The sequence below is a fragment of the Cupressus sempervirens genome, chromosome 9 (genome assembly GCF_028749045.1).
Source record: "Cupressus sempervirens isolate cs-2001-9-10 chromosome 9, ASM2874904v1, whole genome shotgun sequence".
NCBI lineage: Eukaryota > Viridiplantae > Streptophyta > Pinopsida > Cupressales > Cupressaceae > Cupressus > Cupressus sempervirens.
In genome coordinates, this window is record NC_143126.1 from 640,673,684 (window position 1) to 640,700,065 (window position 26,382).

General features: G+C 33.1%; 1 pseudogene; it reads right to left on the reverse strand.

Moving 5' to 3' along the window:
• Positions 1-4,579: 4,579 nt before the first annotated feature.
• LOC149540363 (floricaula/leafy-like protein) overlaps positions 4,580-26,382 on the reverse strand; it is a 68,379-nt pseudogene continuing 46,576 nt past the window's right edge.

The following is a 26,382-nucleotide window of genomic DNA, read 5'->3' on the forward strand; positions in this document are numbered from 1 at the left end:
ACTTATTTAATTTATAATGACATCACACATCCTTGGCCTTGTCATGTTCGTTATCTTCAAGTGGTTTGCTACATCACTACCTTCAAAATTACTAACTATCCAGCTAGTAATATAGCGAGTTCTGATGAATTCAAAATTTTTGGTTTCTAGATGCTCATTAGGATGCCATTGTGTCATTTGATTTGCACAACTCAGCTTTGTCAAGTCACTCATTCAAGGCCCACCTTTCAGAATTTTTTGTTACATCACAACCTTCTGACCAATCGCTACATCTCTGGCTAGCAATATAGCGACTTTTTGATAACCATCAAAAATTGACGTCAAGAAATAAAACTATAAGTGACACAACTTGCATAGAAATAAAAGCAAAGCTCGCACAATATTTTCCTTAGGATCCTCAAAATCATTTCTTATTTTAAAAGATTGCCATCATTTGCAATGACTAAGCCCTCGCTATGTTGCTATCAAAAAATTGGTGTTTTCTCGGCTAGCGATATAGTGACCTCCAACAGATTCACAATTCTGGTGACGGGTAACAAAGATATGTTGATTGAAACTTCACCAATTAATATTAGTGTAAGAGAAGGTAGTCATGCATATTTATAAGATTGCATGAGAATTTTTTCAGTCACATCAACCTTAAACAGGTTACTACCTTTTACAAAATCCAGGCACTCGCTATGTCGCCACTGTCAAGTCGCATAGATTTTTCGATAGCAACTTAGTGAATTGTCAGAGAAACTTGAACTTTGGTGACACCATTTGTGAGTTTTTCCATGTGCATTCTTCTTAATATTGACAAGATTGGGACATAGCACGTGATCATAATGCCTTCATGTTAACATACATTTCTCGACATTGGACTTCATTTTTTAGTATCACAACATAGTTCTCTGATGGTCACTGCCTCGCTATGCATAATCTTTGAGCATCTTGCTATAGCGAGTATGGGACAATCATAGATTCAAATAATATCCAACAATAGGATAAAACATTTTTCAAAAGGACTCAACAATGACCTCAAAGTAGGTGGGAAAAGAATATTCACTTCACCATTTTTTAAAACTTTTGCGCTAGGATAAAATAAAAAGGGCAAGACCTAGGGCTTTGTATAGATTTTGAAAAGATCTCAAAAATAAGAGACCAAAACCTAAAACCCTAGGACCTAAGAAAAGAACTCACATCTAATCTTTTCATGATGATTCTAAGAAAAATTAATAAGTAAAAAATTAGACCAACAGATCCATTTATCATTTTTGTTCACACAGGTTACAAGTGCTATTACCTCATCTTCATGTGACTCATCCTTCATGACTACATAGACTACCTCATCATCATTTTTATCAGAATCTTCTTCTTTAACAATGTAGCACTTGTTGCCTTTATCTCTGTAATCTCTACCATCATCTTCTCTTTTGTTCTTGTTCTTTTTGCCTTCTCGATAGTTCTTCTTCTATGTGCATCTTGTAGTAATATGTCCTACTTCATTGAAATTAAAACAAATGATAGGAAGCTTTCCTTTGAATTTACCTTTGCCTTTGTGAAATCTTCTAGCTAGTAGTGCTTGTAATTGTTCCACATCTTCTTCATCTATGCTACTATCACTAGATGCAAATTTTGCCTTTTTCTTCTTCTTCCTTGATTTCACCTCTTCAGTATATTTTAATGATATCTTGGCTTTGAAGGAAGATTCAAGATTCTTAGGTCTGTAGTTGTCAAAGTTGGACAATTCAAATGTAGTGCGTCTTCCTACTATTCCTTCAAAAGTTAACTAATTTCCTGGGACACACCTTAGCTCTTGGATAGCTGAAACTATAATAGCATAAATGGGGAGCAAGGTTCTTAAGTGTTTGCTATTAATAGTATCATCTTCCAAATGACCACCCAAACTTCTTATTGCACTTACTACTTCTTTCATTCTAGAGGCATATTTAGTAGTACTCTCACCTTCCTCCATTTTAATGTCATCAAAATTTTCTTTGAGGATTTCTCATTTTTCTCTTTGAACATTCTAATCTCCTCAATAGATATCAATCAAGGCTTTCCACATCTTGAATGCAAGGTCACATCTCTTGATATCATCAAATTCAACATAGTTGAGGGTATAGGCAATCTCCAACTTTGCCTAATTGTGATCCTTCTTTTTCTTAATATCTTCTTTAGTAGGTATAGTTGGATCAAAATGTTCTACTTCAATTGAGGTGTGTGCATGATCACTTATTGATCCAAGATGCAACTTCATCAACCTTTTCCATGTAGTGAAGTTATCTCTGTTAAGCTTAGTAACTTCTCTCTTGGACATCTTGATCTTCCTACTTCTAGTACCTTTGAACTAAATCAGTAGATGGCTTTGATACCAATTGTTAGAAATGCCTTTGAATAACTAAGAGGGGGGGTGAATTAGTTATTCAAGGTCATAAATATCCATTTAGAACTTTTTCATCTAGTAAAGTGAGCATATTAAACTATTCATGCATCCAAGCTTAAACCTTCCTACTTAGCAAGTTACTGTAAATCAACATGCAAGCATAACACATAAAAGATCAACACATAACATAGTGACTTATGTGGAAACCTAATTTGGGAAAAACTACCAGTAACATACTACTCATATCTCACTCTTCTGAAGTGATGCCTTATGAAAGGCCTACCTTATTAAAGGCTACAACACACTATTAAATGGGACTTGGTTAAAGGATTTAACCACCCTATTAGAAGTGGGCCTATTTAAAGGACTTTAAAGCATTCACTTGGAATGCCACCTTGTTAAAGGATTTACAAATGGCTATTAAACCAACCTAAGTCCATAGGATTTTACCCTAGCTTGCACAATTGTTAGAGAGTAACAACAAGGGCTTTTGACCTAATACAACTCACAACTTATCTTTTAGATTTTAGATCTCTATTCATCTCTTCACAATATGCCTAGCTTTCAATGTCTGTAGCTTTGATAGCTTCATCTCCTTGAGTCTTCATGCTCAATGTACTAGTGCAATCTCCTATATAACCACTTATCAAAGTAGAGTCTTTGTGCTCTATTCTTCCTTCTTAATACCTTATCCTTGACATCCTTCAGCAACTTATCCTTTTGGCACCCCAACAACTCTAACTTCTTGGCCTATGACTCTTTAAATAGAAGTTTGGAAAATGATTTTCCTACTCAATTCATCCCTTCTTTAATTTTAGTTTGAATGGATTAGGTAGGATTCAATGAATCTAACCCATATCTTATTCATTCTAGAAACATCATGAAGAATCCTCTTGAATTCACTCAAAAAAAATATACCTAAAATTTTGTGCTACTAGCTCAGCATCCTTATCCTCCATCTAGTTCATAAAATTCAAGCTAACAAACTTGTTGGCTTAGATCTAGTGAATCTTTGACTTTTCAAATAATGTAGCAGTTTAGCACTATTGAAAATTTGGTGTGGCACATACTATGTTACTTTGCACTAACTACATTTTATTGATGCTCAACACCTATTGTGGATTCACTCAACATCCACTAAGTTTTTTTGATGCTCAACACCTATTACCTTTCTTAGCTCCTTCTATATCACTCGGCACACACTAGATTTTTCATTTGCTCAACACTAACTAAAAATCTACTCGACATGAACTAGCTTGCTCAGCACTCACTAATTAACTTAGTTAAGTTTTACAGACAACCTTGTTGCAACTTATTCTTTCAGTGTTTCTAAGTGTGGCCAACCTCTGTATCTTCAAGTATATTATCAATACATCATTTTACCATTGTCTTAATTAATCCTTGTACTTCATTACAAAACCATAACTCAAAATTTCCCTTATGTACTTTTGTTACATCTTATTGATTTAATCCTCTTCATCAAATCAACTAAGTGATAGTGCTTGGATCTTATAAGAAATTTTCGTTCTAGCATATAGTAGGTTTGACATCAGCGAGAAAAAAATGATTGAAAAAATTCTTTATCAACAGTCTCCCTCTTTCCAAACAATCTTCTTCATTCTTCAACAATGATCTTTTCAATCAGATTTCTAACATATAGTTCCCTCATTTGATCAAATCCTCTTCATCAATCAAATAAATGATAGTACTCAAATCATATAAGCAATTATCATACCAGCAAGTAATAGGTTTGACATCAGTGACAAAAAAGTGATTGAAACATATTTGTCATACTTGTATCAATTTGTTTTCAGTAATGAGACCACTTTTCCCAATAGTAGCACATGGTTTTCCATCAAGTTCCACCTATGGTTTCTAGAGATCTATAGATCTGTTCAATATTCTACACATCAATGTCAATATAATAGAGTAGTATCAAGTCATAGATAATAGGGATGCCAACACAACCATATTAAATATGAATATGAGAATTATAAAAGAAAGAAAATCATGATAAACAAGGTCAACCATGTTTTTCAACACATATTCAAACATTTTCCTGAACATGTAAGAAGAGTTACTACACTATTGATCAAAACACTATTTCAACCAAGTAAATACACTTTGATCTATCTCACAAATAGTATCATTCTCTCTTGATAAGTTATCTAATATTATTTAAATAAAATAACCAAGATTTTGTTTTTAATTCTATTCACTATATTTTTGAGGTGATTGTAGAGCATTATAAACAAATAACCTTTTCGGACATTTCTCCCCTCTTTCCTTAGCGATGTGCTTAACATCTAGTAGAAACTTGTCAGACTAATTGTATAGATCAAATAAATAGTCAAGGCCATTCTTTTTTACTCTTGCAAGTTCTCCTAGTTAAGTTACAATAAAAGGGTTTTCTCTTTGCCTATCTTCACCATCATCTCCTTTTGAGTGCATTCTCATCTACTTTTTGCAAGCCTTGAGATGCTAATCAATACAATAGTTGTTATTATTAGGTGGTGTCACTAGCCCACTCACTATAGTACTCAAATGAAAGCTATTTTGGAGTAGCAACACATGGTCATTCCCCATATTTAGGTTCAACAGATAGTTATTTTGTGAAAGAATCATAGTGTTATCTCCATTAGGTTCTTCTATTGATATACCTGTATCAACAACCCAACTAAGTTATCATCATATGATCTAATAGACCCTTATAATCCATAAATGGTCCTTATCTTCACCAAATGTTAGAAAGAACCAATAAATCAAAGAATACATTTCATATAGAAATGAAGAACCTTAGAAGCTATTGAATCTCGCCTCCTTTGCCACTAATCATTGTTTATGTCACATATGTATCAAATTTCCACAATCTACACTAGATAATTATTTCTCTTCTTGAATAGACTATGAGATAGTTTTAGTATCAATTTTGATCATAGTACATGATTCATAATCAGAATACCTTTTCTCATGATGTATAAGACATCCTCAAGTATGATCTGAAGCGTCAATTCTAAAAACTATCACAAAAATGATCATGGAAGAGAAAATGACCATATTTGACACTATTAGAGAAGACAAGTTTTAAAACCCATTAAAGAGCTGAAGCATAAAAAACAATTACATCTTTACAAATGATGCAACAATGATACTTGAAATAATATGAACAATGAAATAGTTCTCAATTCTTATTTTAATGGAAGAGTGATTACAAGAAACTATTTCTACACAAGGGTATATACAATACTACAAGTATTTACTATTTTAATAGCTTTGGAGACTACCTACTACTATGATCTAAATTATGTGACTTTGTGAGGATAATATCTAGAGGTAAACATGAGGAGAATGTGGAGATTGGAGTATGAAATAGTGTTCTCAAAAGAACAAACTACAACTATCATGTACAATTGTATAATTAATTGATTTCTCAAGAACATATATGTCCCCTAAAGGCAAACAAGCACAAAATAGAGTAAGAAAGCATCTATGTGTGCACACAAAAACCAAGTATAATGACAACTCTTCCATTCATAAATATGTAGCAATGGATAGGCACAAATTACCTTCCTGAGATAGTGTATCTAAGGCATTCTCATCACTTTTGCATTGTTTCTATCCATGACAGTAAAGAGTTCCATATGATTCTTCCTTTCTGCTTCATCAAGCCTTCTCCTTTCTATCCTAATTTTAGATTTAATGCCATATTTCTCTCCAACAAGAAGATCAAGGTTATATATTTCAGCCATGATCTTAACAACATCATCTAGCTCTTGCTTAGTTAGATTGACCAACATGTTGGTAGTGAAACCCATCTCAACCATCTTGCTCAATGTTATGCATCTCAATCGATCAACTTTCCCTAAGGACTCAATGATAACCTAATGTTAATCAATCTCTACCAAAAATGAGAGATGAAAAAAAACTATAAATGTAATTTCTTTTAATAATAGAGGGGTCAACAAATTTTGGTGTGAAATTATCTTTTGTTGCAGAGACAAGAATAGAAGTATTTGATACCATTTATTTATTGTTCCACGTATATGTTAGTTAGTGTATTTCTTATGGGTTGGATTAAAAACATAAAGAAAAATGGAGCTTTCTTTCTGTTTCAATTTAACGAATTGAAAAAGTAATTAAAAATTTATTAAACTTAGAAGGAATATTTTTGTCATCACTTCGTATCATTTCATCCTACATTTTAATCATACTACAAGTTTTGATTACTGCATAATCAGAATATTAAAAATTTGTGCTTAGAAAAATAAGGGATTTCTCAACAGAAATAAAAATCTTACTAGAGTTTCCTTGTATGTATGAAGATGGTATAGAATCCAATACATTGCATAGACAACCTCAATCCACCAGTAGAAAATGCTCACCTAGTTCTTTGTAGGAAAGCTGGTGTAAGCATGTATTGGACATGATTTTATTTTTTAACAAAAATATTGCTAGTTTTAAATTTAATTCTATAATGAATTCAATGCTATAATTAATTTAGATTTGTATTAAATGTGGTGAATTCAATACTATAATGAATCCTAGAAAAAATGGTGGAGAATCACCAAAGAATATCAATAACAATTGATTTCAATATATTGTCTCAACCCATATCCTCTCTCATTCTTATTCAAACCACTTTGTAGTTTAGTTGAATATCATTGAGGATTCATTCCTAAAAATAATGTCCTATCAAGTTTGAAAAAATGTGGGTGAGGGACAAAAAGCTAATGAATACAATAGAATAGTAGTTGAAGTAAGCAAAGGTATCAAGATTAAAATTATATTGCTTGGTAACTAAACTAAAGATGATCAAGAATAAATTGCTACTTTGGTAATAGTTTTGAAGCAAAAGAAAGAAAATAGTAGAAAATTGAGAAGCCTAAAAGGGTAGTGATTGATAATGGAATTGAAACAGAACTCTATCTCAAAGAAAAAAAACTATTAGCTATTTAGGAAGATATCTTTGGTATGTTAGGTTGAGCTTCACTTGGTTTTGAGAATACTTTAATATTCTCTACTTAACAAGGCCAACCATATGAAGGTGGAAGCTCATCTGGCCTCACCCCCCCTCCCCCTAACATCAATCTAAATTCTCCATTATCATCTAATTACATACTTCATTCATTCATTCATCCATTTATGAACTATAACATTCAATCAATACAATCACATAACATTCATTTATATGAAATAAAAATCAATATTAATACACAAAATTCATAGATAATTACTTAAAACAATGTTCTTTCATTATCCAACAAGGTTTACCAAAGAGCATTTTTTAAAAATCATTTCTTCTTTTTGTTTTTCTTAGCTCTCGTAAGAAAAAGGCTGATAGGAGCATCAATATCTTCCTCATTCTCCTCCTCTTGTAGCACATGTAATGTCAAATTATGATGCCTTCTCATTTTTTGAGGAGCAGGAGGTTGCCGCACTAAAGGGGGCTCTGTTGCAAGAACAAGTAAATTGATTAAATTGGCATACTATTTTTCTTTTTTTAATTGTTACAATTATTTAATCAACCAATACAACATAACATGAATTTTTCTTACCTAAAAATGCCACATCATGTACATTAACATTTTGATCTACCGCTATGTCAACATGTTGAACACTTGGAACATGCTCCACTCCTTCACCATAATGTTCAACATACTCTAAAATATTCAAAAAAAGGTTACATGTCAAATTGTAATTGAAGATGTTAAATTTTATTCATAATTGAGTAATTAATTTCTAATAGAAAATTAATACCTCCACCACTATGATGCACATCATGGCCTTCATCACCCACAAGTTCTGTGATAGGATATTAAGGCTGCAGTGAAATGTTATGCACATTGTTATGCAGACAATTTATGTTTGAAGCTAATAGGTCAAAAAAGAAATTTCTCAACTATTCAATTTTAATTTACTTTTCATTTAACCAATTTACATGTGTCTCATTTGGTGCACCAGATTCTTGGCTATGGCTTTCAGATTCTTGTCTTAGGCATGCAACCATGACATTATAGCCTTCCTTCAAGGAAAATTCTTTATCTTCATCTATGGGCTCTACATTAAATTATGTCCCTTGTAATTTTTGCTTAATATCATCAGTTTTGCATGTATTATTTGATTAAAAAAATTGTTTGGAACATTATATTACAAAATTTAAATGAAATTCCATTGTTTTTACTTACAAGTTGAGACTAAAGATTCATATAGCCACTAGAGCCAACTTTGTGTTTGCAAACTTTTCTACTCTCACTTTTGTAGTCAATGATGTATTTTGCAATCTATGAATAGTTTAAAACATGTTAGATTATTTATTTAAAAAGATCACTAATTAGTGCATGATTACATTCTACTTAATAATATCATGACATACCTTCTTTTTCCCTCTTCCGGTTCATTTCCTTTATCATGTAGCCTTTTTTATTTTGCATCTTCTATTATTTTATTCCACTCCATCAGTGGAATTATAAGAGGATGGTTGTACTTTGGGTTCTCTTTTAGACCCCTTCTATATTGGTCCTTCATAGTCTTTATATGTTTTGATGCTCTTTTGAGAAGTAGGGTAGTGTCAAAGATGTTTTTTCCAAATAGGTCCTCAAAAGGAGTAATGAGCTGATTTTTTAATTCAAGACCTTGGTCATTCCACCTTTTTTTAAAAAAAAATTGTTAGATCAATAACTTAAACATAGTACAATAAATGGAATAAAAGAAATTTTTTGTAGCAATGATACGAAACTATGTATGTTTTACATATGTTTGGTCCAAATAGCCTCAATGTCATATCAAAAGGATGATCAAAGAAAACATTATTTCCTACAAAAACACCATGGGATTATTAGTCCAAAATGAGTTATGCATAAGTAAACCACAATTACACTATAAATAATAACAATTTTAAAGCACCTAGAAGCTTTCATAATTTTAATGGAAACATAATTTTCATGTTCAAAAATAATGTCCTCACAAATGAACTAGTACTAGTCACATGGGTTGCTCCAAGTAATGGATCAACTTTAGTAGTAATGGTCTCTATTGCTCTATCAATTGAAGGTCTATCTATTAGTGCACAAAATAGGTACATGAGTATAAAATCCACCACTTCCCCCCCCAAAAAAAAAAAAATTGATTAGCACATTACAAAAATAGAAAAACAAGGTTTTACCAGTTGTACTTGGCATAGTCGAGGATGTTTGCATGCTCCTTATTGTTGAAAATGCACATAACAATATCAGAGTGATGACTAAAGGAGGTATCCACACTTCATCATCAGTTGAAGAATACAATATTGTTAGAAAATACTTTTACAATGGATAAAGATCAAATGGGATACCAACTAGAAGCATCCAAAAATGATAAAGATCAAATGGGATACCAACTATAAGCATCCAAAAATAAAAGTAAGTGTTATAATGTTGATGAAAACAAATAATGTTGCACCAATTTCACTTTCAACATTAAATGTCCTATTTCAACACTGAGTAGGATGGGCTAAAAAATAAAACAAATATACCAATATATTTTGTCTAAATACTTTACTTGTCATCAAGGAACCACAAAAAATCATAGAGCATAGTAGAAAGATCTCAATAGAAATGATTAGCAAAAAGAAGTTGCAAGACCTCTAATGTGACCTGCAATGATGTAATTGGAAAACGACTATTAGAAAAGACTATATTAACAGGGACTCTACACATGGAAAATATATTAATATTTGTATAAGATATTTATTTAATATTTTTATTAAATACTTCATTTCTCCTCTTAGACTTGTCCAATGGTGCTCTGGCTCATACCAAATTCTATGAGTTTTAGTAAAAAATGGGCTAGGTCCATATCAATCTCAAAAAAGTAGCCATGCAAAATAAGAGATTATGAAGAATCTCATACAAATAGGGGCTTTTGAATAGAGAAACATGTGGCTACCATGCTGAAATAAAGATGGAACAATTAAGAATGTCACATAGCTGATTTATTATAATGCAGTGATTTATTATTTTTAGTACTAGAGATAATAGAGAAATAGAACTAATAGAATCTGGTTAGATGAAAACCTTTATTTATAAAAATTACATTTTTTTCATATGATAAAATATTTGACAATCTTATATCAAATAACTTGTATGATTAGACAAATAGAATTATGAAAGAGTCCTAATCTTGTTAGCAAATGATAGGAGTGAAAAGGAAAACCCAAGAAGCTACAAAATAGTTCGTGAAATAGTCTAAATTTATTTCCTTGAGACAATAAGAAAATGCTTTCATTGACAAAAACTACATTTTCTTGAAATCTCTTGAACTCTTTTCAACGTCTAAAGAAAATCTCTTCAATAATTTTAAATGTAGGTTTAGTTGGGACAAATAAAACCTCACAATACCCTATATTGATGGAACATCAATGGATATATGAAACTATTGAACTTTCTAATTGTAACACATTCAAGAAGAAACATTGATGAAAAACCTGCATTTTCTTGAAATCTCTTAAACTCTTTTCATTGTCCAACAAAAATCTCCTCTTCAATGGTTTGAAAGGTGAGTTAATTTGGATTTAATTGTAACATCATAAATTCTTGTAGGATACCAAATAGTTTGCAAAAGCACAGTGGATTGAAAAATTCTAAAGTCTAAGAACAATAGATAACTTTTATTAATTCAAAAAAATCTAAGAATGTGAACAAAAACTCAATGGCATGGATAGCCATTTTCTAATACACAACATAAATGGGTAAACTTCTAATGGCCATATTGCTTTAGGTTTCCATCTTGTAGGTTGAAACCATACCCCTACTCTTTATAATGGAGTTGGCCAATAGCTCAATGTTAAATTTTAATTGACCCATTTGAAGAATAGCTCAATGTTACTAGTTTTCTTATCAATTCCTTTCTTCCAACCATAGAAAAAAGAGGTAGTGAAGTGATTGTTTTCTCTCTACTTACATTATTTTAAATATGAGGAAATGAGGTATTCAATTATCACCACTATCCTTGGTGTTCTTGTAGTTTATTCTTAAGGAGGAAGAAATCTAATAGTTATATATTTTAAGGATTTTTCATTTTATTTATTTATTCAATCATAGATCATAATAAATTATTGGCAACATTTTTGAAGAAATTATTGCACATAGTTCAGTTGATCATGGAGACTAATTATCTTTGAAGTTCATGAGATTTTATCCACTCTATATAAAGGATAGACAAGTGTCTAATGTTTTTATGAAAAGCTTTTGGTTTCAATTGTATTTATATTTTTAATATCAATGTTTTAGATCATACTCTATGATCTATCATTAGGATGAAAGGGAGTGAGAATATATTGTCACTCTTTTCTAGATCTCTTACTCTTTTTCATCCTAATGATGAATCACAAAGTATGATCCAAAACATTTATGCTTAAAATACAAACACAATCAAAACTTTAAAAAAATCATAATAATTTTTAATATATATCTTTAAAAGTCTAATGTCACAAGTTTCTTCATAGCTCTAATCATTTAGAGACTCCATGTAGTATGTACTAAGATCTGTGTAGATAAAATTAGCCTTATGTACCACTTGGGCAATCTCTTCCTCTAACTCTCTATTAAAATAATTGGTGAACATTAAGAGACCCACATAAGATTTTTAATTTTTCCATGCTAAATTATAGAGTTCTCCAATCAAGTTCTATTATATTCACATGTGCAAAGCTTTAGCTAATATGGTATCTAATTCTCAGTCAAATTTGCAGTCGTGGTGTGAAACATATAAAGGATGGGAAAAATATAATCAATTTCTTGTCAAGGTAGGCATACCTTGGGAATGTAGAGAATGTGGACTATGATTTTCTTGCAATTACGCAAGACTCCCGAAGTTGTCCCCTTAGGCTCAGAATGCCCTTCTTTTAAGGTTTCAGTTGGTCCAAAGATTTCTTTTAAGAATAGGAACATTGGGTGAAGGAATTGATCACTTTATAGTTATTTGGTTAGGCTTTAGTTATTTGGAGGCTTTTATGTTAAGGAAGATAGTTGATAGAATTTCTTGAAAAACTGAATCAATAAATTTTTTTTGGAAGAACTTACTTTTAAGTATTAACATTTACATAGTCCTGAAGGGACATCACTGATTGCCTATGTAAAGTTGTATGGCTCTCTCTCTCTCCCCAAAATGAGTTGTGTTCCACATTCAAAGATATGAATTAATGCCTAATCAGGTGTGGCTGGGATTATAGTTCTCCAAACTCCTGAGATACAAAGCGATTCACCTCATTGTTTCATATGGTCCTCTTTCCCATTTGTAAGGAAGCTTCATATAATATAGATGGAATGGTCACTATTTAGTCATGCTATCTATGCCAAGAAAAATACTCTGGTCCACCATTTTCAATCATGTGAGGCAATATAAATCTTTATTTTTACATTTCTAAAATAATTTGCTATTGAAATATTGCAATAAAAAATTAATTAGAAAGTGAATCATGGATGAATCTATTCAAATATTGACTGGGGTAATTTTTGTCCTAAAAAACCAATCTTTTCTATAGGGTTCTTGTCCAAGGACCAGAAAAATGGGCAATTGCTTAATCTCAAAGCTGGGCTTTTGAAAATAAAATGCCCGAAATGATTTTTGTTTGGTAAGCTCTCTTTTTCATACCCCTTCAATATTTGAGATATCATATTTTACTTCCTTCTCAAAATAACTTTTAATCAAGTCATTAAAATAAAGTTATTTTGAGAAAGTCATTTTAAAAAATAAGTTGTAAATATCAATGAAATGATTAATTAAATATTAGTTGTCCATAGAATGAGTGACTTTTGATGAATTATGTAATTAATTTATTGTTGACTTACCACATCCCAATTAATTTATAAGAATTAAGAAAAGCTAAGCATATCCGCCAATTGATCAAGCATGCAAAGGGAACATTACAACCACCAATTGATGTAAATTTGTGATCTATACTACAATGAAGGGATCAATGAGACCAAGTGCAAGACTAAACCATTAGCCATTTCTGGTGTGGAGAGGAACATCAATTTTCCATCTTTTATTCAGTATTAAAGATTACATCATCAAAAATTAAGAGAATACAAAATATCCAATAAGAAGTTTATACCTCTAGAATGGTGAAAAATGAGAATCATCTATATGAGAGAGAGAGAGAGAGAGAGAGAGAGAGAGAGAGAGAGAGAGAGAGAGAGAGAGAGAGAGAGAGAGAGAGAGAGAGAGAGAGAGAGAGAGAGAGGTGGGAGGGAGGGAGGGAGAGAGAGAGAGAGAGAGAGAGAGAGAGAGAGAGAGAGAGAGAGAGAGAGAGAGAGATTTTGCATTTAACTTTAATTTGCATTATGAGTTAGCTCATAATTTTACAACAAAAAGGGCTTCCATCTAGGCATCTTATACAACATGAGACTCAACCCCAATACCCCTTCTACCACTAAACAACAGATTGTACAAAACTCAATTTAGAAAATTAAAAACCATTAAAGTGGTAATAAAAAAGAAAATATTGGACGTGTTTGGTGCTAGGAAACAAAAAGCATATGTCTTTTCTATATCTCAACTTTCTTCCATTTACATTTGTGAAAATCAATGTAAGAAATGCGTACAAATACAAAAAAATACATAGAAATTGCTGAAGTGAATGTCATCTCTCATGATGTTAAACTTGGCCGTTCATCATAGACTTGCACCATATATTTTGAATATTCACTTAAATTCAGGCAATATCTCATCTTCATAATTATAACCCTCCTATCCCATGCTGGAAAATTCTTGGGAATTTTGTATTTTATTTTTTACCACTGAAACCCATATCATTTATACTAAATGTGGAAATATTTTGTTTCTAATCAATGAATGAACTATAAGTGCATTAAGTGTGCTATTAGTTCACAAAAATTCAAATTGGTTGATTTTATAAGAACAAACAAGCTTGGAAACATAAATTTAGCTTTAATCAAGGCTAAAGCCAACCAAAAATGGAAATAGAAACATGAAGGGTTTGAATGAAACTCATACCTCAAAACATAAATGTCATAAGCCACTGATTAGCATCCATGACCATCGACGAGAGAGGAAGGAAGGCCCAGCTTGTTGGGTGATAGAAAGGGAATTTCCTCTAGTGAATGCCACACACCAAATGCTCTAATAGGGTTTGGAAATAAAATGAAAATTAAAGTAACAAGTTACAAACAAGCATTTGTATTTTGTTATTTGAACCTGAGTTGGTCAAAATTTTGACCAACTCATGCATAAAAATCAAAAAAAGGGTTTGTCATAAATTGAGGTTGAAATTTGACCTATAATGTATTAGTGATTGTAGAAACTTTAATGGAATATATAGGGAGTAGAGTTCTCAATAACTTTCTTATCACTACTTCATCTTTGATTTCTCCATTTGCACCTTGAATAGCATTAACAACTCCTTTGACTCTTGTGCAGTATTGCACTATGTTCTCACCTTTCGTCATTCTCATTTCATCAAATTTACGTCTTAGGATTTTTGATTTGGATCTCAAGAAATTATCATCTCCACCATATATGGCTTTTAGTTTCTTTCTATATGATGGTTGACATTGCCTTTCTGAGACTCAACATCTCTAATTTTTTTACTAGACACCCACTCTCTACTACTAGGCAATTTTAATTTACACTCCATCATTTCCTCTATTTTGGGATGCTATAGCTTGATTTCCTTGTTCACTATGAATTTTAGGAGCATCATCATCCACATAGATAAATGTACTATAGTCTTTAGGCTCTGCATTACATATATTTTCACTTCTTTCTACAAACTCATAAAAAATTCACAATTGCACTTGTTAGCATAAATGCTCATGATACTACATTGGGGGAGTAAATTGAGTATTTGAGAGTATTGACATGTTGCATTCATGACTGTATTTTTCATTGATGTCAATATAGCATGGTTTCTATAAAGACTGGTTGAGTAAAAAACATAGATGTTGATGGCATGAACAATAGTTTGACTATCTGGTGATGTGTAGTTATAGACATGTTTGACATTATGTCTTGATGATGTGGTTAAGTGTGTAGAGTTTGAGTCAAATATGTATGTAATTTGTACCTAATTTATAGAGAGCAGTGTAGAGATAGAGTATTGGGAAAGTAGTTCCTAATGTTTGTTTACTAGATTACATCTAAGATGTAGTGAGAAGATGTGCAATCAGGAAATGATAGAGGACAATTAGTTGATGATGTCAATGGTGCACAAATCCTATTATCACATGTGGTAAGTTTTGTATAGACTATGAGCTGACAGTGCTATTGCAATTGTAATTAATTAACTCTCTTATTATAATTAATTTCAAAAACCTCATGGCTAACTCAAGGAATTATTATGTAGATATGGTATAAATGAAAGACAATTTCCTTATTTGTAATGAGGTGTTGTGATCATTATATGAAGTGAAAAGTGTGAAAATAAGAACAATTCTTACTGAATGTGTGTAAACGATCCAAAGGATTCTTGGATGTTAGATTTGTGATCTAGTTATAAGATTAGAAGGAGCATAAGTTTGATTGATAAGACATAGATAGAGGAAGGATCAATATAGTAAAATTATATTATTCTACAAGGAATAATACAAAGATCATTTAGACAGTGGGTTCATTAGTCTTTCCCTAGAAGCTATTTCGGCAATGGGTCTAGCTATCTTCCAAAACTCCTAATAGGGTTGGAATCTCCTAACAAGGACTCATATGTACTGAATGTATGCATAGACTCCTAACAGGGCCCATCCTCTAATAAGGAACATTTATATTAGTACATCATCTTATGGGTACCATCCCCACAAAGTTTTTCCCTTGGATCAAGGGTTTCCCTAGTTAACATATTTGGTGTTATTGTGTATTAGTATCTTGTTGTGGTTTTATTTTATATTACTCACATGGTTAAGTTTTTTTAAGGTTTATAGTTGTGATAATAGTTGGAAAATTGATTCAACCCCCCACCCCTCTTAGTTATATCAGTGGACTATATATTCTTTCAATTGGTATTAGAGCACTAGGTCCTTCAAGGGAAATTTTAACAACTATGGGAGATCAAGGGAAAGTTATTTTAGAAAAAGATAGTCTTAAGTCAGATAGAGTAAATTTTGACACTTGGAAGATGTAGCTTCTTGGTGAGGTATTAGAATTGTATAAAGAATAGAGCATTGAGTTTCCAAATCCATAATCCTTTTTTTGCATATAAAAGAATAGGAGAACAAGTAGAGACTAATCTAGATTTGAAGAATACAAGAAGATCAAAGAAGGTATTGATTTTCTTATGAAAAGAGAGCCAAAAGGTATGGAAATTTTTGTTTGTTGGACATGTAGACAGTCCGGTCATTTTTCATCTAGATGTCCTGAGAAAGTAAGAAAATATACATAGAGTTTTCTTTCCAATGAAGATGAAGAATTTAGAGAAAGTATGGAAATATTCTTGAATGACTATGATGATGAGATTAAATTGGTTAAGAAAGATGAAATAATAGAAGAGATAGCCTTGGTAACTATTGTTCATCAAAAGGCTAACCATGAAAGTGTGGAAGTTATCATTGAGACTAACAATGATTTGTTGAATAGAATTTAGATTGAAGAGAAGAGATCTAAACCTAGAGGAGAAGAAAGAAATTAATTGATAACTACAAGCATAAGTATATCAAAGAAGATGAATGAACAAGGTGAATTTGTAAGAAACAAGGCTAGACTTGTACGCAAGGGATATTTATAGCAAGAAGGCATAGACTATGAGGAAATATATGCACTTGTAGCCAAAATGGAAGTAGTAAGGATGTTCCTAGCTTATGCAGAGGAAAAATGGTTTAATTTTTATTAGACGATGTTAAACAAGCCTTTCTAAATGGAGATCTTGAAGAAGAAGTATATATTGAGCAGCCTGAAGGTTTTCCTTTATCAAAAGACAAAAATATGGTATGCACACTAAAGAAATCTCTATATGGTTTGAAGAAAGCACCTAGAACATGGTATACAAGGTTTGACAGTTATTTGAAAAAGCTTGGATTCGCTAAAGGTATGGTAGGCAATAACTTGTATTTGAAAGAAGTTGAAGATGGTTTGTTGATTATTGTAATACTTGTTGATTTCATCATTTTGGAGGTAATGATGAAGCAAGTGATAAGTTTCCTAAAGAGATGAAGAATTAATTTAAAATGAGCATGATAGGAGAAACAAAGTTTTTCCTATGATTATAGATTGTATAGAACAATGGTGGTATTTTTATTTCACAAGCTAAGTACTTGAAAGGTTTGTTGAAAAGGTTTGGTTTGTAAAGTTGTAAAACTATTGGTACACCTATGATAATTGGTCAAAATTTATCCAACAAAGATGAGACACCTACATTAGAGAACAAGAAGTACAAATCATTGATTGGAGGTTTACAATTTTTGACTCACACCAAAATGGAAATAGTAAACGTTGTTGGGATTGTAGCTATATTTCAAGCTGATCCTAATGAATATCATTTTGGAGAAGTGAAGAAAATATTTAGATATTTGAAAGGGACATCTGAATATGGATTTTGGTATGACATATCGAGTGATTTCACTCTATGTGCATATACTAATTCAGATTGGGTAGCAAGTATGGATGATAGAAAGAGCACCAGTGGTGGAGAATTCTTTCTTGGAAGAAGATTGGTTTCTTAGTTAAGCAAGAAGAAAGATTGTATATCACAAAGTACTATTGAGGTAGAGTATGTTGCAATAGCAAATAACTATAATCAAGTTATGTGAATGAAGTAGATGTTGAAAGATATTAGAATTGAGTTTGAAGAACCTATTATCATTTAGTATGATAACATAAGTACAGTGAGTATGTCTAAGAATCTTGTATTGCATTCTAAGACTAAGCATATATCTATTAAGTATCATGTGCTGAGAGATAAAGCAAGAAAAAAGGAGATCATATTGGAGTATGTGAGTACTAAAGATTAGATTGTAGATATCTTTATTATCCTTTATCTAAAGATACTTTTGAGTGCTTGAGAGGTATGCTTGGGGTTATGCCCCTACCTACGTCTAAGTAGATGATGTAGAGAGTACACTAGTCCAATGGTACATAACACTATTGTTACCCTGAACTGAATGTTGATGCTTCCCATGTGGGGGAGTATCTCTGATGATCTAAGTCACCAATGACTCTTGGTATTTAGTATTAAATAGTGTCTTTAGACACTGAAGCTGGTTGAAGACTTAGAGTAGTATATTAGCAATTAGGATTTATCAATTAGTATGTAGTAACATTGAAATTGAGGTCTTTAAAATTGATGTCAATGGGGGAGAATATACTTGAAAAACATCTCCTAGGTTATGGGGGAGAAGAAATCCTAAGGCATGGAGGTGACATATCTCTTTAGAGAGATTTAGAAAGATTTATGAAATGAAGAAATAATTTGCATCTAATGTATTATGAATTGTTTAGTTTGAAGTAAAAAATTGATGTCTAAGAAGAGGAGTATGCACCTATTATGTATTTTTTTTTTGGAGATTCCTTTTAGCATGTGGATAGCTAATACTAGTCTCAAAATCAAGAGTATTTCAGACTTGCTTGATGGAGAGGATTTGAGAAGATGTGAACAAACACAATAGTAGAGTATTACTTGGTAATCTTGGAACTTAGATATTTTTCATCTATGTTTCCCTCACTACCAAAGAGGGAGATTGTTAGCATAAATTCTAATGATACTACATTGGACAAGTATACTAGGCATTGGAGAGTATTGACGTGTTGCATTCATGACTACATTTTTCACTAATGACAAAATAGCATGATTTCTATAAAGACTTACTCAGTAAAAAAAATAGATCTTGATGGTATAGATAATGGTTTGATTTTTTGGTGATGCATAGTTACAAATATGTTTGGCACTATGTATTGATGATGTGGTTCAGTGCATAGAGTTTGAGTTGAAGATGTACGAAAGTTGTACTTGATTTATAGAGAGAAGTTTAGAGATAGAGTATTAGGAAAGCAATTCTTGATTTTTTTTCTTGGATTACATCTGAGATGTAGTGAGAAGATGCATAGTTAGGTAGTGACAAAGGATAGTTAGCTAATGACATCAGTGAGTGCACAATCTCTAATATCACACATGCCAATTTTTGTATAGAATATGTGCTAATAGTGCTATTGTAATTGTAATTAATTAATTATCTTATTATAATTAATTCGAAAAGCCCCAAGACTAACTCAAAGCATTATTATGGAGATATGGTATGAAGGAAAGATGTTTTCCCTATTTCTAATGAGGTGTTGTGATCATTGAATGAAGTGTGAAGTGAAAAAAGAAGTAGAGTACTTACTAAATGTGTGTAAGTAATCCAAGGGATTAGTAGATGCAAGATTTGTGATTTGGTTATAAGATCAAAAGGATCAAAGGTTTGGTAAACATGATAGAGAAAGAGGAAGGATCAGTACAATACAATTTTATTATTCTGCAAGGAATAATATAGAGATCATTTGGATAGTGAGTTCATTGGTCTTGCTCTTGAATTTGTTTGGGCAATGTGTCTAGTTCTCTTCCACAACTCATAATAGGGTTGGCACAACTACTAACAAGGTTAGAGTATCCTAATAGGGACTCACATGTACTAAATTTATTCATAGACTCCTAATAGAGTCCATCCTCTAACAAGGAACATTTATATTATTACATCATCTTGTGGGTACCATCCCCACTAGGGTTTCCCCTTTGATCAAGGGTTCCCCTAGTTAACATATCTAGTGTTATTGTGCATGAGTATCTTGTTGTAGTTTTAGGTTATATTACTCACATGGTTAAGTTTTTTAAGGTTGGTAATTGTGATAATATTTGGATAACTAATTCACCCCTCCCGCCCCTCTTAGTTATATCAGTGGACTATATATTCTTACAACACTTTCCAGAACTTTGTTAGTGTTAGAGTTCAAACACTTATACGGTTTTCTTTTGGTGGAATAACCTAGAAATATGCTTTCATCACTCTTTTCATCAAGTTTTACATTCCTATTATATTTTAGTATATAGCATCTACTTCTAAATATTTTCAAATATTTTACATTAGGAGCATTACCATGCAGTAGTTCAAAAGGTGTAGAATTTGTACCTTTCTTGACTTGTACTCTATTCAGAGTATAAATAGTAGTACTAAAAGCTTCTCTCCAATATTTCTTTGATATTATCTTCTCTATCATTAGTGTTCTTGCATACTCTATTATTGATATATTTCTCCTTTGAACTATTTCATTCTAAGGAGGGGTCCTTTGTGCTGACACAATTTTAATTTGGACTCCATCATTTCCTCTGTATTGGAATACTACAACTTGATTTTCTTGTTCACTTTGAGTGTTAGGAGCATCATCATCAAAATTGATGAATGCATTATAGTCTTTAGGCTCTTCATTACATGTATTTCCACTTCTTTATGCAAATTTACAAACTTTCATATTTGCACTTTTCACAACTTTGTTAGTGTTAGAGTTCAAACACTTATTAGCTTTTGTTTTAGTGGAATAACCTATGAACATGCCATTATCACTCTTTTCATCAAGTTTCCATTCCTATTATCTTCAAATTTATAGCATCTACTTCCAAAGATTTTGAAATATTTCACATTAGGAGCATAACCATACCATAGTTCAAAAGGTGTATCATTTGTAGCTTTCTTGACTTGTACTCTATTCAGGGTATAAATAGCAGTACTGAAAAATTCTCTCCAATATTATTTTGATATGATCTTCTCCATCATTAGTGATCTTGCATAGTCCATTATTGATCTACTTTTCCTTTCAACTATTTCATTCTGAGGGGTCCTTGCTGCTAACATCCGTCTTATGATTCCTCTGTTATTGAAGAATGTATTCAACTCATTCGAAATGAATTCACCCCCTCTGTCAAATCTTAAACACTTTAGAATATTTCTTGTTTCTTTCTCAACTCTAGCTAAATACCAGCTACATAACCTAAAATCATAACATTTAACTTTAATAAACATCACATTCATCATTCTAGAGTAGTCATCAAAAAATAGAATGAAATACTTATCTCCATAGTAGCTTTGATCATCAATGGGTACACATAAGTTAGTATGAACCAATTCCAAAATATCACTTGCAGTATACATTTTGCTCTTAAAACTATGGCCATTTTTTTTTATTGACATTGTTTACACGTAGTATTGTTAGGCTTCTTTATTTTAGGCAACCCTCTTACTTTCTTCATCTTACTAACATTTACCGAATTGTCAAAATTTACATGACATAATCTCTTGTTCCATAACCAAACATCTTCTTTTTGTGCAAACAAACATGTCTCATTAGATAAATCTAGGTATAAAAATTTACCTCTTCTCTCTTCTCCTATTCCAATAAGTTTACCATAATGATCATGTATCTTGGCCTTTCTATTGTGAAATAAAACTTTGTAACCTAATCTATTCAATTGTAAAACACCCAAAAAATTGATGCAGGAGCATCCAGAGGTATAAGGGCAATCCTCTGTCACCCAAAAAAATGTACTTAGACTTAGTTTCTATTTCATGTGTTCACATTTTTGGATACCCATTTGGGTCAAATAAAGGTTCCAACTCTCACAGTTCCACTATCAGTGTGTTTGAAAATCTCGAAAAAATAGGAGCATGCAATTTGGCCATCATTTTGGTGACCTAGAAGGTGTAAATTGGCCAGATGAATATAATTGTGATTTAGAGCATTCCAAAAAAAGAATCAAGTCAAAAGGCCCCATGGTTTGAAAGTTATTGCAGTTTTTTGGGTTTTGGAGACCCCCTAAGAATGCTTCAAAGTCAGTTAGGGGCATTAAATGACCTCGAAAAGGGCCAAAAAATGGGAGATGAGATAAGCTAGTCCATAAGGCTATAGAGCGATTCGAGTGCTTTTCGAAAATGCAAACAGTTTGTCAATCGGAACTACGGTTCAAAAGTTATGCCTCTTGGAAGTTCGGTTACCATTTCTGGATTCTTCTAGATTTGCACCGATTTCTAATGTCGCTTCTGGAACCTTCTATTTGGTTGATGGATGCCTACTAGCACTTTATAGAATGTACTCCTAGTCCTTAACCCTCTGAGGTCTATTTAAGGAGATTTTTGGCATTGTAAAAGGCAGTTCGGAGTGGAGTTTGAGAGGAGGTCCTAAAAGGAAGATTAGTCCAAGAATATACAAAGGAGTTTTACTGACTCTTGATTAGAGCAGGGCATGTAGAAACAAATAAGGAGAAGGTTTCTCGTTATATCAATGGGTTGTGACCTAGCATCCAGGAGGAATTAAGTCTGGTAAGAATGACCAGCATTGAAGAGGCATACCAGTTTGCCCTATGAGTTGAAAAGAAGTTGAATAAAAGGTTTGAAGGAAGACAAAGAGGGCACGGTCAAGGAGGAAGGGGAAGCGATAGATCATCTGGAGGCCACAATGAAACCCAAAAGAAAAATGAAGATGTGGGTACTAGTAGGAACCAGAGGAATGAGGGTTTCAACCGCTCCCATGATCAAGACTTTGGAAATCAAAGAGGAAGAGGTAGAGGATGTGGACAAGGAAGAGGAGGCTTCTGTGGTACCTTTTTCAATTGCAATGAAGAAGGTCATCGTGCCTTTGAATGCCCTCAACAACAAGGAAGGACAGATAGGAGAGCTAAGGGCCAAGCTAGGGTTGCTCATGTGGATGAGGATGCACAATCATCACATTCAGAGGATGCAGAAAGAGGAGAGACCTTGGTAAATGAAAGAGTCCTACTAAATGGTGAGAATGAACTAGGACAACGGAGGAATTTGTTTCGTACCAGACGCAAGTGTGAGGATAAATGTTGTGATGTGATCATTGATGGTGGTAGCACTGATAACTTGGTATTAGAAGAGATGGTCTCTAAGCTAAAGATCAAGAGGGAGAAACATCCCCAGCCCTATCAAATTTCTTGGGTAAAAGATGATCATAAGGTCCTGGTAAGTGAACAATGTTTAGTGAAATTCAAAATTGGGAGTTACCATGATGAAGTTCTCTGTGATGTTATTTTGATCGATGCTTGCCATCTATTGTTGGGTAGACCAGGGCAATTTGATAGACATGCAGTGCATGATGGACATGGAAACACATACTCTTTGACAAAGGATGGAGTTTGCCACAAATTGAAGCCCATGAAAAAGGAAGGTGAAAAGGTATGTAGTAGTGCTAGGATTTGTCTTGTTGATGAAAGGAAGTTTTTAGATGGCATGAAACATTAGCATATGTGCTATGCTTTGATTCCTAGGAAAGATAAAGAAGGTAGTAGTGAAATACCACTTGAAGTTTTAGATTTACTAGGGCAGTTTGGAAATATTATCTCTAATAATGTTCCAGATGGATTGCCACTAGTAAGGCAAATCAGTCATCAGATAGATCTGATTCCTGGAGCTAGTTTGCCGAACAAGGCTGCTCATAGGATGACTCCTACAGAGACAGAGGAGCTAAATAGACAGGTTCAGGAGCTGTTGAGGAAGGGCTTGATTCGAGAGAGTTTGAGTCCATGTGCAGTACCTGTAGTACTCACACCAAAGAAGGATGGAGAATGGAGGATGTGTACAGATTCTCGAGCTATAAATAGGATCACCATCAAGTACCGGCTTCCTTTGCCAAGGATGGATGATATTATGGACTACTTGAGTGAAGCTCAGTACTTCACAAAGATAGATCTGAAGAGTGGTTATCATCAGATACAGATTCGAGAAGGAGATGAGTGGAAAATAGCCTTCAAGACCAAGGAGGGTCTTTATGAGTGGTTAGTCATGCCCTTTGGATTGACAAACACCCCAAGCACCTTCATGCGGCTCATGAATGAGGTACTTAAGAAGTTCTTGGGAAAATTTGTTATTGTCTATTTGGATGATATTTTAATTTTCAGCAAGACTTTGGAAGAACATTTACTGCATATTTTTAGTGTCCTTGAAAGGCTAAGGGAAGAGAAACTATTAATTAATCTAAAGAAGTGTGTCTTTGCAAAAAGGGAGATAGTCTATTTACGGTTTGTTATATCACCTGAAGGTCTCAAAATGGATCCAAAGAAGGTAAAAGCCATCTTGGAATGGCCTACTCCAAGGTCTGCTACTGAGGTAAGATCATTTCATGGTCTGGTTAGTTTTTACAGGAAGTTTATTAAGAATTTCAGAGGCATATGTGCACCCCTAGCTAATACAATAAGAGGGGATAGAAAAGAGTTTAAATGGACTATAGCAGATGTGAGAAGTTTTGAATTGCTAAAGAAGAAGGTAACAGAACAACCTATGTTGGCACTTCCAGATTTTAGAAAGGTTTTCTAGGTAGATTGTGATGCCAGTGGCAGCACTATTGGGGCTATATTAAGCAAAGAAGGTAAGCCTATTGCATATTTTAGTGAAAAATTGAATGATACAAAGAAGAAGTATTTTGTTTATGATCAAGAGTTCTATGCAATAGTTTAGGCCTTAGAGAAATGGAGGCATTATTTATTGCCAAAGGAATTTGTTTTGTATACTGATCATTAGGCATTACAGTACCTAAATAGCCAAGGTAAATTGAATCAGAGGCATATGAAGTGGGTAGAATTCTTGCAGAGTTATACATTTGTGTTGAAGCATAGAAGTGGAAAGTCTAATAGGGTTGCAGATGCACTAAGTAGGAGACAATCACTACTTATAGTAATGCAGGTTGAAATAGTTGGGTTTGATGAACTCAAGAATTTGTACCCCAAGGATCCTGATTTTGCTGAAGCATGGAAAGATTGTAAAGAACCTGTTGCTGTAGATAGAACCAAGTGGTTAGACTATTTGATTCAGGATGGCATGTTGTTCAAAGGTAGTCAATTGTACATTCCAAGGAGTTCCATGAGGGAAAATCTAATTAAGGAGAAACACAATGGAGGGATGGCAAGACATTTTGGTCGAGATAAGACCATTGCCATTCTTAGAGAACATTATTTTTGGCCTCAAATTTCACAGGATGTGAAGAAGTTTGTACAGAGTTGCCAGGTCTATCAGGTTGCTAAGGGGTTTAGTCACAATACTGGTCTATATCAGTCATTGCCTGTTCCATCAAGGCCATGGGAGGACATAAGTATGGATTTTGTTCTTGGATTACAAAGGACACAAAGGAGTAATGACTCAGTATTCGTGGTGGTTGATAGGTTCTCCAAAATGGCACATTTCATTCCATGCCACAAAACTCATGATGTTGTCCATATTGCAGACTTGTTTTTCAAAGAGGTGGTAAGACTACATGGTCTTCCAAGGAGTATAGTTTCTGATAGAGACACTAAATTTGTGGGGTATTTCTGGAGAACATTGTGGAAAAAGTTGAGAATAGACTTGAAATTCAGTTCCACGCATCACCCACAAACTGACGGTCAAACAGAAGTGGTAAACAGAAGTCTGGGCAATTTGCTGAGATGTTTAGTTGGAGATAAGCCCAAGGGATGGGATTTGATTCTACCAAAGGCAGATTTTGCTTATAATAACTTTGTAAATAGGAGTACTGGAAAATTACCATTTCAAATTGTATATGGGAATAGCCCAAGGATTGCACCAAAATTGAGTAAGATAGAACAAGGGGAGAGGACAAGTGCTGAAGTTCAGGAATTTGCTAAACATATCAAGCATCTACATGAGGAGGTTTAGGCACACATAACCAAGATGAATCAAGAGTATAAAGCTAGGGCTGATCCAAGGAGAAGACATAAGGAATTCCAAGTAGGAGATTTAGTCATGGTGCACTTACGAAAAGAAAGATTTCCAGCCAGTACTTACAACAAGCTGAAAATGAAGAAATTTGGCCCCTACAAAATTTTGAAGAAACATGACTCAAGAAATGCATATGAAGTGGAGCTACTAGATGGCATTCACATTTCTCCCATTTTTAACATTACAGATTTAATAGTGTATCATGATGATGGTGCAGATGATGAGCTGGTGTTAGAGCCATGTCTAATTCCTACTTCTAAGAAGGAGGAGATAGAAGACATTCTAGATCATCGTGTGGGTAGGAGTACCATAAATAGGCAGTATGAAGAGTATTTGGTC